This window comes from Phoenix dactylifera, chromosome 1, assembly GCF_009389715.1.
Source record: "Phoenix dactylifera cultivar Barhee BC4 chromosome 1, palm_55x_up_171113_PBpolish2nd_filt_p, whole genome shotgun sequence".
Lineage (NCBI taxonomy): Eukaryota > Viridiplantae > Streptophyta > Magnoliopsida > Arecales > Arecaceae > Phoenix > Phoenix dactylifera.
The window spans coordinates 29028107-29044340 of NC_052392.1; the positions used below are offsets into that span (position 1 = coordinate 29028107).

At 40.8% G+C, this 16234-nt stretch overlaps 1 long non-coding RNA gene across 9 annotated transcripts in view; it reads right to left on the minus strand.

Moving 5' to 3' along the window:
- Nucleotides 1–9476, minus strand: part of LOC108511142 — a 57780-nt gene extending 48304 nt beyond the window's left edge. For 2 of the 9 annotated variants that reach the window (XR_005513824.1, XR_005513823.1), the window contains exons 1-3: nt 8290–9474; nt 7999–8205; nt 7531–7625 (exon numbers count right to left, since the gene is read on the minus strand). This is a non-coding gene — a long non-coding RNA (uncharacterized LOC108511142). Of the gene's footprint in view, nt 1–7530; nt 7626–7998; nt 8206–8289 lie in introns of all 9 variants that reach the window. The other 7 variants (XR_005513831.1, XR_005513825.1, XR_005513820.1 and 4 more) reach the window with 7 other exon arrangements.
- Nucleotides 9477–16234: the final 6758 nt, after the last annotated feature.

Below are 16234 nucleotides of genomic sequence, written 5' to 3' on the forward strand. Positions count from 1 at the left end.
TTCACCATATGGTATATAGATAACATCAACCCTTATTATATCGACTAGTATGTTTGTCCAAATATTAGCCAATATTTCCAAATCAAGATTTTGATCTCAATAAGGGCTTCTGAGCCCTCCCTCTCTCTTGGCCTCTCTTGCCCCCCTCCCCCTCCCCCTCCCTCTCCCTCTCCCTCTCTATATCTCTCTTCCTCTCTCTCCTTGTCTCTCTCCCTCTGTTTCAAACCAAGGTAATGAACTGTGCCGGTAACCAACTGATCCAATTTGATACATCCTGAACCGGTTAGTTCGACATGGTCTAGCAAAACTTAGCACCTCTGTATAGTCCCTTGACTACATTGCATAAAAAAAATGCCTGGTGTTTGTAATTAGCCATAAAAGGCCTAAAAGAGGGGTTGCTTAGCACTTGGCAATACATATATAGTAGGATTAATATTGTATGGCTACATATGCTATTTATTATCATCTAGTGATTCCATTCGTGGCCCTTTGAACACTGTCCGACTACATATATTGCCACTCTTATATAGGCCCATGCAATTAAAACAAGTTCCAGCTAATGGTTTGGTTGGATGTGGGTTTCAAAACAACCATGTACATATGCATTAACGTTGTAGATATCTAAATTAAGTACTAAATAGTAAGCGCTAACCACCAGATGACATTGTTATTAAAATTATGATTATTTAGAAAAAACTGCTACCACATTTATATACAATGTATTATAGATATTTCAAATATTTAAACAACTAACCACATATGTGCTTGCATATGGGGCCCTCATGATAGATGCTCTATGCAGTCTTTTGATCGTCTGCATGGTGCAACTACCTTTTAAAATATTATTTAAGTGTAGGTGAATTAGTGGATGCAACAATGTGTGAATTAGTGGGTGGGTGGGGAAACCATCATAAATGGAAACGAAAGAGTGTAAATAATATGGTTGTGCATGCTATGTTTTAGCGGGCATGCAGGAGAGCTTTCATAGTTGTGGGCATGCCAATTGTTACATTTTTTCTTTAGGGTAGGGTGCAGGGGTGGGTTGATTGATGGGAAAAGATATAATGAAACTGGAGTTTATTTTAGGTGAATAAGGAAACATGTATATTTTTAAAATATTAGTAATGGTGTAATCTGATTCCCTAATAAGAATCATTTAATGGGGTTTCAACACAGTATTGCAAACTACCAAAAAGGATTCTATTCTTTTGTAATAGATGTAGTACTTATACAAACTACTTAATGATGCATGGTTGTTAGATTCACCTCTTGATCTTTAAAATTTAATTACATATATAGACCAACTTGAAGTTTTCGAGTTACTAGATCATCCAATTAATCCACCAAAAGAATTTAAGGAAAATAATCATTTGTAGGATCTGGATCACGAAAATGTTGAAATAGAAATTAGAGAAATTGGAAACAACATAACTATTAACTCTCTCAATAACCTGATTATGTCAAATTCATCTTAGCAAACCTTTGATATTTGAAACTTTTTTTGCAATTAAAATATCAAAAGATTTTTTATCACCAATTTTCTATCCCTCCGAGTGTTGAAATGTGGAACTCTTCACAATTGATATTCCACTTCCAACCTCCAATTGCAAGGTGGCTATCCTTTGTATTGACAGGTTGAATTGCTAACCATTCTTGTTGCAATTAATAAAATTTAAAAATTCTCTGCATCTCAATGAAAATTAACATATTCGATAGTCCAACCACTTCTACGAGGTGGTAGGTTGCATTAAATATTTTATTCAAATGCTCCCACAATCATCATATTAATGAGAGTCTTTCACCCCAATCTAGGTTCCTCATCATCTTGTAATCATTAAGAAAGCCCAATTACAATGAATTCATTGCCCTGCTATGAATCAACTTCAATTTATTTCATTTTTTACAAAGAAATTCATCAGGGAAATGCTCCCCCAATGTGTTCAATTCCACATTTTTGGTAACGCCTAAATCCCGATCCAAGCATAGAAGAGTTAAGGTAAAGAAAATTTACAGATAGATAGAAAAAATGTATAATTTCTGTTCATCAATGGATAGATTATTTCCTTCATTTCCCTTCAAGACTTTTCTTTAAGGAAGAATAAAAAACGAAATAAATAACTTTTTTATACAATTTACAGATAGCAAAATGTTTTGTTAAGACAAAGCACAATACAACATAACATCAAAAGTAACACAAAACACAAGTTCAAAAGCTTGAAAACTTTTCGTTACCCTAGAAGTAAAGTAGGAACCAGATAATATATTCACTCAAATAATACTAAAAAATTGACTACGAAAATAACTCAAAATTGACTAAAAGTATTGCATGAGAAAGCCTAATCTTCTTCAAACATCGAAAAGAAACTATTTGGAATTTAGAGAACATAATATTCTAATTGCATCTATCATCTTTCTACCAAAAATGCCCTCTACTTTCCAAAAATCCATAACTAATTTTTATTTAAGTAATTCTGCTTCTATATTTTGAAAAGGGGAAAACAAAAAGAAATATTACCCATTAGAAATGGAAAGAAAACGTAATTGGACTCTAATCCCCATTTTATGGGCTAGTTTCTAGCACACACTGTCACCCTCTAGTCCAAACCTTACCGATTCTAATCCTTCTTTTGAAGAAGGATAATAAACTACAAGAGGTCTCCTACTATTCTCTTTATAAATTTTATACAATATAATTTGATGTTATATATCTATTTTTTCCTTGAACATGTATTACATGTGTCCAGTTGCTAGTTTAGCTAAAAGAAGAGAACCAAGAAATAAACTGCAAAGAAAAAAGCTCAATTAAAACCCAATTCAAAGCTAAATTGCATCAAGTATTAGAGGAGGCATGGGAGATGAGAGAGAAGAACAGAGAGCTAGGGGTGCAACTTGGGTTAGGGTAACCTGAACCCAACCAGCCCCACCTGGTAAATAAATACATACATACATATATATATATATATATATATATATATATATATATATATATATATATATATATATATGTTTCAAATAAAAATCTTATATTCAAGTATATGTTTAATTTAACAATATTTTTATCTTATTAAGTTATGAATTGCATAACTACACATAAACAAGATCCCAACCAACATGAATTGCATATACGATTGTGTCCCTAATCTTATAAAATTTTATATAAATGTACCTTCGAAATTTATAAATGATTGATGCCTCAATTCAACAAATATTATTTCAATAAAAATATTCCTAATCTCTTCGCTATCTTAAATTTGTTATTTAACGATATGTAGTTCCATTAGTATATCACAACTCAACTAACCGGACCCGTCCTGGCTAACCCAACCCCACCCAAAGGGGTTGGGTTGCACAAGAGATATCACAACGCAGGATGGGTTGGGTTGGGTTAGGGTTGAGGATTTAGGGGTTAGGGTTGAGGACACTTGAAACCCAAGTTGTTATGTTTTATTAACCTCCCTTTTTTGTTATTGGATTACTCATGGCATGTTTGTAAATTCCCTAAGATTAGCATTACTGTTTAAAGTGAAAGAATGTTCTTCCCCACCAAGTGTTTTAAGAATTGACTATGAAGAGGAAGATGGTGGAGAACGAGATTTCTGATATTTGGAGCGAGCTTAGACAAGGTATACCAATAGTGAGGACATGGACATCTTCAAATTGAGAGGTTTCCCAATGCAAACAAAGCTTGATGATAATTTCAATGGGAAAAGGACCGTGGGACATGGTGCATTTATGGGAACATGGTGGTTATATGCCAAAATGGAGTTTCTTTCTAAATCAAGAACAGAAGAAACAATAAAACAGTTGCACACAATGCATTACCCATACTGCAAATGTGGCTAAAGACAATTCAAGAGATGACATGTCACTTACAGTGGGTTTCATGAATCAGCTTTTAAAAACAGAAAGCAAAATTAGTTGAAATTGTGATGCGTAATCATCAATAATCTGAAGGATCTCCTGACAAGGTATACCATACTGAAGACATGGGCATATTCAAATTTAGAGGTTTTCTAATGCTGACCAAGTGATAATCATTTAAATAAAGATCAAACATGGGGCACTGCACATCTTATGGGTAGTACTGCGTGACATGTGCAGGCAAAACCCTAGATCAAGCATAGAAAATGCCAAATCAATAACATACTATGCATGCTTCTGTAGTCAAATTCACTTCTTTAGTGATGAACATGACCTCAAAACAACATTATGATGATAAAGTAGCATTAGGTTTTGCAAGAAAACCCCTTTCTCACTAGAGAACAAGGAGAATGAAATAGATTGCCATTTCATCATGAAGCACACCAAAAGTAAAGATGTTATAGCTTCACTTGTGACATAAAATAAAGTATTTGAGTCTACAAAGGTTGTGTAAGAATCTGACTATCAGATGATAGTTAAAAAGTTTGGAAGCTTTGACGTCCAAGCTGCAGCTTGACAAAGATAACTGGCTGGCTCCAAAGAATGGGGACTTTTATAGAACACTTAGTGAATAAAAGCAAGAGAAGGGTGTTTGACCTGGTTTGTGGCTGAAGACCCCTTTTTCTAATTTTCTTCTTTCTTCCCCCATATTCAATTTTCGCCTTTGTCCCACACACTTAAATATATCATTCTTCAAATTTTTCCTTGGTATCAGAGAGAAAGGCATGTTAAGTTTATAATGTTTCTCAGTTAGAAATAAGCTAACAAAGGTTCAGCTGATGGTTCACAGATCAAATCCCAATATCTAATTTTAAAAGTCAAAGTGGAAAATCAAAGGATCTTACATTCTCAAAATTTCCTTAATATTTCTCTGTCTTATACAAGGTAACCAATTTCTTAGTGCAGGCAATTGAAGTTTTGGATGATTTGCAAGGAGAACAAGAGCAGATAAATGGTCGATGGTTAACTTTTCAGGTCAACGAGCTAAATCTTATAGATAGCATAAACAAGGTAAAATGAAACGAAGGATATGTGGTGGGTGTGAGAGATTAAAGAGTTCCGAGGTTACTCAGAAAATTTTAAATAATGTAATAAAAGAAAAGAGGGAAATAGCTTTTCTAACATATGCTGAGCTGGAGGAGAGATCCAGAAGAAGAAAAAAAAGAAAAGCTATATTTACTATAGATAGCAATGAGTCATTGTACAATACTTATAAAAAAAATGAAATGAAGAACATATATAAAAAAAAAAAGAAGGAAAGTTGTAGATGAATCTTTGATCCCACTTTTGGTTTTGGGGTAGTGGGGGTTGCATATCAACTGTTGTCAGCCCACTCTTTCTCAAAAAGAGTATGTTGATTCAACCTTTTTCCCTAAAATGGAGTCCTGTCATTTAATAATATATTTTCTGTCATTGGGCATCATCAGATATTTTCCCCACAAAATCTCAAAATCTCTTCACCTCAATAACCCATCTTGTCGTGTATGGAATTCCTTCCTATTTCACGTAACAGGTTAAGATCTTGTTCTAGTGAAGCAAAAAGATTCAGAATAGTTCATAATAAGACATAGGATGTGACATGTTCACAGTAAGCAACATAAGGTTTTCCAACCTCTTCACACTTTGAACCTCCAGTGATGCATCAACATGCATCTTATCATAGTGATGGAATTAGTATTAATGAATACAAAGAGAGAATCAATCAACGTCCAAAAGCATACTAGGGGTACTAAATTCCCCATTAAATTTAGGATGCCTCTAATTAAAGACCAGAAAATTTGTCTGTAGGAGATCTCCTACATTGTAAGCCAGTAATTCCTTATAACATGACAAACAGAATCATGGAGATTGCTCTCGCATGCAAGATAAATTGGTTAATATAGCAGTAACAAGCAAGGCTCCAATTTGATACCTGTTCCACAATAGAAATCCAAATAGTTTTGGTTCCAACATTGCACAAGGTTTATGGCTGCGTCACCATCCGTAATATCGAATTCCCTATATTTAAGTCTTACCTAAGAAAAGCCCACTTAAAGAAAACTAAACCTAATTATGAATGCGTCCAACTGACCACAATTATCAAAGTTATTCTTTATGCGGCACATCCAGGCTTGGAACTTATTATTTTCTATAAACTCTTCCCAAGAATAGCAGTGAACATTTCATTTGTTTGAACATGAAACTTATTTAGATATAAATCTTCTCATGGGTAAACCAGCGTTCTATCTTCCAATAAATGCTTAGAAACTTCCGTGTAAATCTGGATCATTGTTGACCAAGAAAAAAACCTGTCCTTCAAAGTGTCTCGAAGTAAGGATATATCAAACATCACCTCTATTCTCTTTTTTTCTTTCAAACAAGACAAAAGGCTCAATAACTTTTATTAAAGAAACGTTCTATACAAACAATACAAGAGAACAAGAGGTACACCCAAGGCAAAGGAGTCTCTCGGAACAAGATACTCACCGCCTGTATTCTCAGATGCTTTCTAGTCATGTATTACTGAAGGGCATAAGTTATTGATTACTTCTCCCATTTTTGTTAAAAGCCAGGAAGATCAACCTTATACCAAAGCTGAACAAGCTAAACGGATCATGCCCGCGAACAAAAGATTAAATATGCTTCAGACATATTGTTGTCCCGTTTTTAACTGCAAAGGGGTTCAATTGAAGGAAAATCTTGGCTCTAGTGGCTTAAAAACCTGGGCTGGTCGCTACATTTGAATATTACATTCGAATCAGACAGATAGTTGAACAGTGTTTTTTTTATTTTGGGAGAGTGTTTAAAAAGTATGATAAACAGCAAGATGAATGTTTTAAGCATTGGAACAGCTACTTCACAAAAGACAGGTTGTCACCTTGACCTCTACTTTTCCTTTGATAATAATAAATGGTATTCCCAAGATAAACTTACTTAGAATGTCAAGGACAAAAGCTATACCCAACAAGCGGCAAGGACACCCCCTATTAATTGGAACCCCTCCAAAGTGCTCCCAAGATTCATGACTAAAATCCTCGAAGTCCTTTTTGGCAAACTTGATGCCACTGTCTATGCAGCGCAAACAAGATAACGATCTAAAATGCCGCACAAATGCTATAACATCTTGGTTGGTTGCAAATATTAAATGAATACTTACATTTTCTGCCACTTGGTGTCGTCATAAAGTTCTATATCCTTAAAGAAAATACCCCAATGTCGTTTACCTACTGGGGTTTTATGGATACAAGCTACCAAACCAATACGGTGTAACACCTCTACTTGTCAATGGGAAAACAGGTCTTGTTTCTCTTCTCCAATTCCAGTAACACTTGATGTTTGAAGTTATGGTACATATGGTTGCTCCTAAGTGCACTTCAACAAGATCCGCTCCCATTCCAGGAGCCACTTCCTCGCCCTCTATAGTTTCAACAACAAAATCTGCCTAGCCTAATGCTATACTAACCACAATATATATGCCCACCAGTTATGCAGGAAAAATCTTCGTAACATGCTACAATTTTTTTTTCCAACTTGCAACAAAAGAGCGGATGTGGATGATAAAAATGATTTTTTTGTCAGCAGAAACAGAAGGAAAGCTACTTCTATGGAAAAGGGAAGGAGTTCCGCTACCTCTAAAGAACTCAGAGGTTCCATCACTGGAGCATCCACCATCTTTGAAAGGGGTCCCCTCCCTTCCAAGTCATCCACCGAATCATTCCCTTCATCTGCAAACCAAAGAGAAACAAAATAATGAGCGGACCACAAGAGAGTGGGCACTAAATGGAGCCAGCTCGCGGACCCTTTGTGGGCGCATGACCCATCAACAGCAGGCACATAAAAGAAGCTCTTCGATCGGCGACCTTTCTTTTTGTCTCTTTTTCTTCTTCTTTCTTTTTGTAACACTCGAAATAAATTAAGGAGAGAGCAATTTTGGGTGGAGAAAGAATGGCCCATAAAATGATGAAAAACCCAGGCGTAACCATATATTCTGTCCCGAGTGTAGAAAGCAAGCATACGGGTTCATGGAATGAGGTACTGTGGCAATAATGCAAACACCAAATCAAGAAAAGACAAAGGTTCAGGTGAGGGGAAAAGAACCTGTGATGAATCCCAGATCTGGGAACCGACCAAAGAAAGGCCCCTAGCTTTCTTTTCTTATTCTTGTGGTTGAGAGGGGGGGGTGGGGTGTACAAGCCGTGAACTTTCCATTATTAGCAACTGTAAGTCTGTAACCCGTCCTCCTCCAGCCCTCTTCTTGGCCCTTCACCAAAGCAAGCGGCGGCTCTTCCCCATTAGAGTGCAAAACTGGTAGCCCAGAACGAAAAAATAACCAAACCTAGAAAGAAAGAGAACCAAGCGAAGAAAAGAAGAAGAAAAACTCGAACTCACAGTCACATGAGTTATAAATCGCTCGGCCGGAGATGTTCGCGGCTTGCTGAAATCTTTTGCATGGCTCGATTCCCTTCCCGATTCCGAGCCAATGGCTCAAGTCCTGGCCAAAAACAGAAGAACCAGGAGGTCGGGAGGAGGGAGGGAGGAAGGACTGGTTCACAGTGTTTTCCGTTAAATCCGCACAGCGGGCAGAGGTGTACCATTGCCTCCCTTCCCCCTCCCTACGAGGAGGAGAGAGAGAAAGGGGGGAAGAGGAGCTTTTCTCAAAAGTCACGCTTCCGTGCTCCACCGTCTCAATTATCCCTTCTTTCTTTTTTCCCCCCCAATTTTCTTTCAACAAAAAGAAATTTCCAAAATAAAATCGAACATCCAATTTATACGTTTCAGCCAAAAGAGAAAAAAAAAGAACTTTGAAAGAAAAATCCTCCCAAGGGATGCTGTACAGGATTACATCATCTTCCTCCTCGGCAAACCCTCCATCTCCGCCCGGCCCGATGAGATGAGACGTCCCGGACAAAGCTGACGGACAGACGGAGAGAAGGGCAAAACAAAAGAAAAGAAAGATAGCAGCAATAAAGACGATGATAGACCCGAGATAAGGCGGAGGATAAGGCCCTGCCACCGCGCGTGGCCTCCGCCCTTTTTCTCTTTCGCCCTTTTACGACAACATTCTTTCCATTATAATCCATCAAAAAACACAAGAGAACAATAAATAGAGCAGGCAAGGGAAGCTGACAGAAAGAGAAGTGAGCACGCAACGGGAACAGCATCCCTTCATGCTGCCATCGCCGGCGTGTGCTCACTCTCTTCTGTCAGCCCAAGTCAGCAAGCCAGCCAAAGTCAGAGAAAATTTACCACCAATCCCTTCTAGTCTCTTCCGAATCCTATCCTCAGCGATACGATTCTATACCTTTCCGGTTTGGGATGAAATAGGGGAAGGACCAGTTCTCGAACTCTCCTTCTTCCCCATCCAAGCTCCGACCAGCGACCTACATGGAGAGGTCGTCAGATCTGACCCCGTTCTCCTCTCTTTCCCTTATCTTGCAATCAGGTCGGGCAGGGCAAGTAGATGAGACAGCATCGCAGAAGGCAGAAAGCCCAGGGCAGCCAGCAATCTCGAAGTCTCCGCCTTTAATTATCTCTTCGCCCTCTCCGATTGGAAATTTGGAGGAGAAGATATTTAGTTATTGGTGGAGGCACACGGTGCACAGGCGGAGTTGTCGAGCGGGGATTGGCTGCCGCTGCGAGGATTGGCATCGCGCATAGCCCGGCCGCATTGGACGGGCCGACACCTGGATATCGCGACCTCTTGATTTGACCGCAACGTTACGTGGCGGCACATGGTGAGCTCTCAGTGGGACCCGTTGCATCGGTGCGGGTGTTTGATTGGACGGGACTGCGTTATGTGCGGGCGAGAGGGAATGAAGCCGGTCCTTGTCCGCGGTACACCGTCTTTGCCCCCTGGCCTCGGCCCGTACCTATTACCGTCCAAATATATATCATTTATCATTAGCATCATTAATTTTGAAATAGTGACGTGGAGAGTGGGCCCCAGTCTGCTGCTGGTTGGATTAGGGCCACCGTGAATTGAGGACAAAAACTGGACCATTCACGGTATCATGCCATGTCAATTTGGCACCAGTAACTTGTGCTTGACCAAGAAACAAGCACATAACCCCAAAGTGCAAAGTTGAGATTTTTTTTTGCTTTTTAATTGCTTTAAATTTGATTTTGAGAATCATGTTAACATCCAGCTTGGTCCAATAGAACCATCACTTTCATTTTGGTCTGGAATGGATACCAGGTACTCATTGATGGGCTATTTTATGTCAGCAAACTAGAAAAGGTAGGCTTGCTTTACAAGAATATTGGAGCCTGTGGAACCATTGCTTTTCTCTTTTTTTCGAGTTTTTGACTCATATATTGCTTTCTGTTGCCAGTGATGCGCACCTCTGAATGTGGAATTGGATGGCAGAGAGCCATAGTGGATATTATATTTTGAATTCGTTGTGCTTTGAAATGTCTTACAAATAGCAATGGATTATGATACGGTAATAGCCCAACTCTTCTAAGCTAGTGGGCCGGCCTGAAGAGGCCAAGCCCGTTGGCCTTTGATCGGGGCCCACCGATTGTGGGAGGTGGAGAAAAAGTCTCCCAACCTCTTCGATCATTCCAACGAGAGTTCTGAGGTGATCCAACCACCGGCTAGATCTTAAAGGTAAATTCACCTATTTAAAGCCTTGTTCTCCTCTGCTGAACCCCTTCATGCATCCCTCGAAGCAAGATACCGATCTCAAGCTCTTCTTCTGATTTTTTTTTCTCTATTCTTCGCCAAAAAGAGCTGTTCGTGCGTCTCACAAGACCAATGCAAGCATCATCTGCCTCCCTCTCCTTCTTTTTCTAGTTTGGTTGCCATCTTTGCTTGGATTTGGGCCGGCAATCACCGAAATATCTTCCAAAATAGAGGTGCACTATTTCGGCCCATTTCTTCCAAGTTACGCCGCCACCGGTTGCCAGATTTGGCCGACCTTTGCCGCCCTTAGGGACCCCTGATATCATGTGGCGGTGGGTTAGGGAGACAGCCACGGTGAAGGGTCGACTTGATGAGTTGATTGATTTGGATTTTTCTTCTTCCCTTCTTTTTGCACCAGCCGACCATTGTCTCCAGCAATGACTATGGCTAAGGCTGGCGATGGCTGCTGTCATTGGCGATGGTTGCCGTCGTTGCCCCTAGTGTTGACCAAAGAAGGAGGAAAAGATGAACCGCCCGATTCATGAAGAGAGAAGAGAGGTTTCTCTCTTCTTCCCTCTCTTCTCTTCCTTCTCTCATTCTCTCTCCTCTCTCTATCTCTCTCTTTCCTTCCTACCTCTTTCTCTATCATTGTTTCCTCCATTCCCTCTTCTTGACCCGGATAATTGGTAGAAAGGATTCGAAGGACCTAGCGATGGATCCCTAATGGATGCTGGTAAACAGTCTAGGTTACTAGTCCACAATATATTTTTTTTCCAAAAAAATCAAGTTTGATTCTATAGGAGGAGAGTCATCTACGCAAGAACATTCTAATCAGGATACTCTGCACCCCAACTCGTAGAACGTGAAGGAGATCTAGATCTGTGATTACTGTGTTTAGTCAGTCTTCGGTAGAGGTAAAAATCTCTATACTTGGTCACTAATATATATATATATATATGCGCGCGCGCGCACACGCACACGTGCACACACACGCGCGCGCACACGCACACGCGCACACACACACACCCACACATATATATATATATATATGTGTGTGTGTGTGTGTGTGTTTATTGATTTGTTCTACTGAATTTGCATTATGAGTTTTACATTGATAGATTTAGCTTGGCATGTGATGGTATGTTTTATATAATTTTTTAATATGAATATCCTTGTATGGTTATTGTTGCTGGAAATTGGACCCGGGGGCCGTCGTGAAGCCGGGGAAGGAGGAGCTCCGCTGCTGCAGGAGGCGGACGGCGGTGCGCCGGCTTGCTGCGTCCTCCGCTGCGGGGGGTGTGCGAGTCCTGCAAGGAAAACCGGTGGCCGGGCTCCCCGGCGCCGGCCCTCCGATGCCTAAGTCAGAGGAGGCAAGTATGTGGAGAGAGTGGGGGGGAGAGTGTATGGAGAAGACACAGTATTTTATCAGATCAAGAAGACAAAGAGAATGATGTCATCTATTGTGTCTGTGCTTCCCGGAGGGTTCAGTCTCGGGGATCTGTTTCCGTTTTTGTTGTCCTCCCTCCTCCTTGGTTCTCCTAGGTTCCCTTTTATAGGAGGGGATTACGTTACCTGGGAGGTAACCGGGGGATTTATCCCTGTCTGTAATAATTGGGCACGATTTGGCCCATTTATGGCGTAGTGGAGAACGGGGCCGAATCAGACCGGAACCAGGGAGTTGTCACGGTCGATCGGACCTGTTGGAGTGGTTGAACCGCCGGCCGTAGCGGGCCTGGGGTCTGTGGATGGTGAGTGCATTTATTACCGAATGAACCGGCGGTCAGGTAGAGCCATGCGCTCTGATGGTTCAGCGATCCGGAGATCGTCTTGGGCCGTGTTCATTAAATGCCTGAGTGCACCGGAGACTTGAGGGAGTCTCATACATTAATGGCGGGTCGTGCCGAACGCCTGCGAAGATCTTATGCCTTAATGGCTTGGAGATAGTGGCAGGTCGCAAGCTGTAGGAGTTGTCAAGTCCCTTGGACTTTAGGCGGAGGTTGAACATTTGGTTAAGGCATCGGCTCGGCAAGGGTGCCGAGCCGAGCTGGTCGCCCAATGGGGCGCCCTGTGGCGGGGCTGTTTTTGAGTACTCCTGGTCGGCGCCCTTTAGACGAGCACCTTCTAGCAGAGCGCCTCGGCACTGTCTTTGGTCGGCACTTTCTGACTGAGCAGCTTATTTTGGTTGGGCACCTCTTGGCGCGCACTCTGGTCGGCGCCCTCTAGTCGAGCGCCTTCCTGGTCGGCATCCTTTGGCCGAGCAGCTTTCTGGTCGGCGCTCTTCGGCCGAGCAGCTCTCTGGTCAGCACTCCTTGGCCGAGCAGCTTTCCGGTCGGCGCTCTTCGGCCGAGCGCCTCCGTGGATGTATGACTTGGGGTTTTTTCTCCAACACTACCCCCCGACTTCCGAGTTCCAGTTGGCTACCAGCTGGGGCGCGGGAAGTAGCTTTAATTGGGTCATTACGAATTCCAAAAATTTCGATTTGCTGCGCGTTTTGAGTTATCGAACGCTTCGAGGTGCCTTTAATAGGCGGCGTCTCTTCTTTCCCGAAAAGCCTCATTATTGGGACACCTTTTGCGAAGCGTCCTCGCGTCGTGGGCTCATGATGGGGCCGCACGATCTTCGATTGCGGACGCCTTTCCGCACGATCCGATGGGGCGCTTCGACGTTCGAAGCGCCAGCCCTAATTAAATGCGTCGTTCTGTCTTTTAGACCGACACGTGTTATCATCTAACCAGGATGCAGCGCCTTCTTCGCTGATAATGAAAACATGATAATGTGAACAATAATACCTTGAATTCGAGAAAAATGCACTATGTAAGTAGAAATTGATTAACATATAATGTGGACAATAATACCTTGAATAATGTTGACAATAGTAACATATAAATTAGACGGATAAGATATGATTTTGACTAATCGCGTTACAGAATAGTCTCTACGAGCTTATGCATGGGACAACCTTTATAGGCTTACACGTAGAGATAGCCTTCATGACCTTATGCATGGAATTTTGTTTATCAGTCTTAGACTGGGTCATAATCTTGGTTAGTCTAAAGTCAAAAAAATATTGTTATACAATCTGAAAATCAAGTTAATGATAAATGAATGACATGACTTAAAAAACTATTGTTGAACAATTGGTTAAATTTGATATATGTATGTTTTTTTAGTAAGATGATAATGAGGGATTATATGCATATTATTTGCATGAGCTTTTCGAGTATTGATATGATATTCATTTTATCTGGTATTATTCATTTGACTATTGCTAATGGTGTATCTATTCAGAATTCTTAATAGGCCGAAAAAACTCATATTCTTCCTTGCATTTTTTTTAGAGTCACAGGAGTTGTAGTTTTGAATGGGAGGGACGAGGAGGTTCTGCAATGTGTAGTTAGTTGGCTAGTTATCTTTAATATTTTTATAATACCGATAGGCATCTGAATCTTTATATTTAAACTAGTTGATTATTTAATGTTAGTAATTTTATTGGATTGATTTGTTTATAAATGTTGGTATTATGTGGATATTGTTCATCTTAGGGTTTACATAATCTTTAGGGCTTCATTTTAGAGATTATGTGGCCGTATCATGTGGTCAATCCGGATAATGGGTTCGAGGTGTGACAGAAGTGGTATTAGAGCTTAAGATTTAGGTGTTTTAGGATTTAGGTTCAAAGTAAGCGTAAGTGGGCGGAACATAAATAAATAATGTTATGACATGTTAGATGTTATATCTGTTGTTAAATAATCTGAATCAATATTCATGATGCTGAAAATATATGTAGGTTGTTATGATGCAAGAGAGTGCACATGGGTGTGCTAAGAGGCCGGCCCGATTTGTGGATGGCTCAAATGCTTGGGCACCATCTAAACAACAAAAAGGTGCTCTACCCTCACTGACCAGTGGTACAGATCAGCGGGAATACCTCATCAACCCTATTGGCACTACTCCAGAGACAGAAACTCTGGGGATAGAAACTTTTTGGGGACCCAAAATTTAGTTTGGAAAAACGATTAGTGTTTTGCAGCTGATGCAAGTGATGATGCAACAGCAGATTGTTGCTAGGGTAGACATGATGAAGATGGTGGAGATACAACAATTGCAATAATAGCAATTCATGTTGTTGCTGCAGCAACAGTATATGCTACAGCAACAACAGTTCTTGCAGCAGTAGTTGTAGCAGCAACAAGTGATGTAACAATAACAACTGCAACAGCAACCGCCCTAGGACACTGGAGTCCAATCGGAGCATCGAGTTAGTTTGATTGATTTCAAAAAGTATGCATCACTAGCTTTCAACGGCGTTACTAATCTTATGGAGGCTAAGAGCTGACTGACGGAGATATATCAATGTATCATGTAAACTAGCGTTCAGCCAACCTTCAAGCCTATCATCAGTAAGATATATCAATGTATCATATAAACTTGGCTTATCAATGACACTATTTTCTTCTTGCAAGAAATTTTTAGTAAAAAAATTTTCCTCCCAAGAGAGCATGAGGTCAGATGCATCTTGATATGACCACCAACAAAGGCATCCCTGAGCGTAGAAGGTCAGACGAGCCATTTAGCAGCCTCAAGCTATAAGCCTTCATGGATAGAAAGTTTCTGAGAGAGCTTCCATGGGGGCAACATCTTTTTTTGTCAGACGAGCCATCCAACGATCCCGACCTGCAAGCTTTCGCAGCTAGAAAATTTCTGGAGGAGCTTTCATGGGGGCAACACCTCCGTTCATCAGACGAGCCATCCAATGATCTTGACCTATTAGCCTTCGCGGCCATGCAATTTTTAAGGGAGCTTCCATGAGGGCAACACCTCTGTTTGTTGGGCGAATTGTCCAACAACTCCAACTTGCAAGCTTTCAAGGCTAGAAAGTATCTAGGGGAGCATCCGTAGGGGCAACACCTCCGTTCATCGGATGAGGCATCCAATGGTTCCGACTTGTAAGCCTTCATGGCTAGAAAGTTATTTAAGAAAATTCTACTAGGACAACACCCTATCTCTCCAGTCTCCAAGCTGAAGACTTGGCGAGCTAGTGGACCTTTTTAGGTTGGGACGACCTCAATGGAGATACCGACCTCCGATTTGCTAGTCTCGCAGTCGAAGATTTGGCGAGTTAACCGACCCCTTCAGGTTGGGATGACCTAAGTGGAGATATCAACCACCTGTCTCATAGGCCTTTGAGCCGAAGATCTGACGAACTAACCAATCCTAATTAGAATGGTAACATCCTAAGTAGAAATATTGACCAACATGATGAATAAGCAGACAAAGCCTGCCGACCAAGAGGCCTCAACAAGCTGAATCTTTGTTGGTAGCAACACAATTTTTGGATCTTGATAGCTCGATGTTGAAGCCTTCAGGTACTCCTTGCCCGTAGATGCTATCCTAAAAGCTCAAGTCCTTACTCTAGCTAAGCAAGGATGGGATTGGGGAGGTGAGACCCCGACAACATCTTAACGATGACTAAGTAAGATCGAGACTGTAGGGCAAGGCCCCGATATATCCTTGACGACAATCTCATGCCTCGACCCTCGATGGGTTCATTTCGAATGATCATTGGGACAATTACATGCTACACTGACCGGTCCAACTTGGCAAAATTGCACGCATCTCAGAAATTATTGCAGAGAAAAAAAAAGAAGTTAAAAGAACTTTTATTGATTCATTAATCTAATTGCAATGGTGTTAGCTTAAAAACCGAGC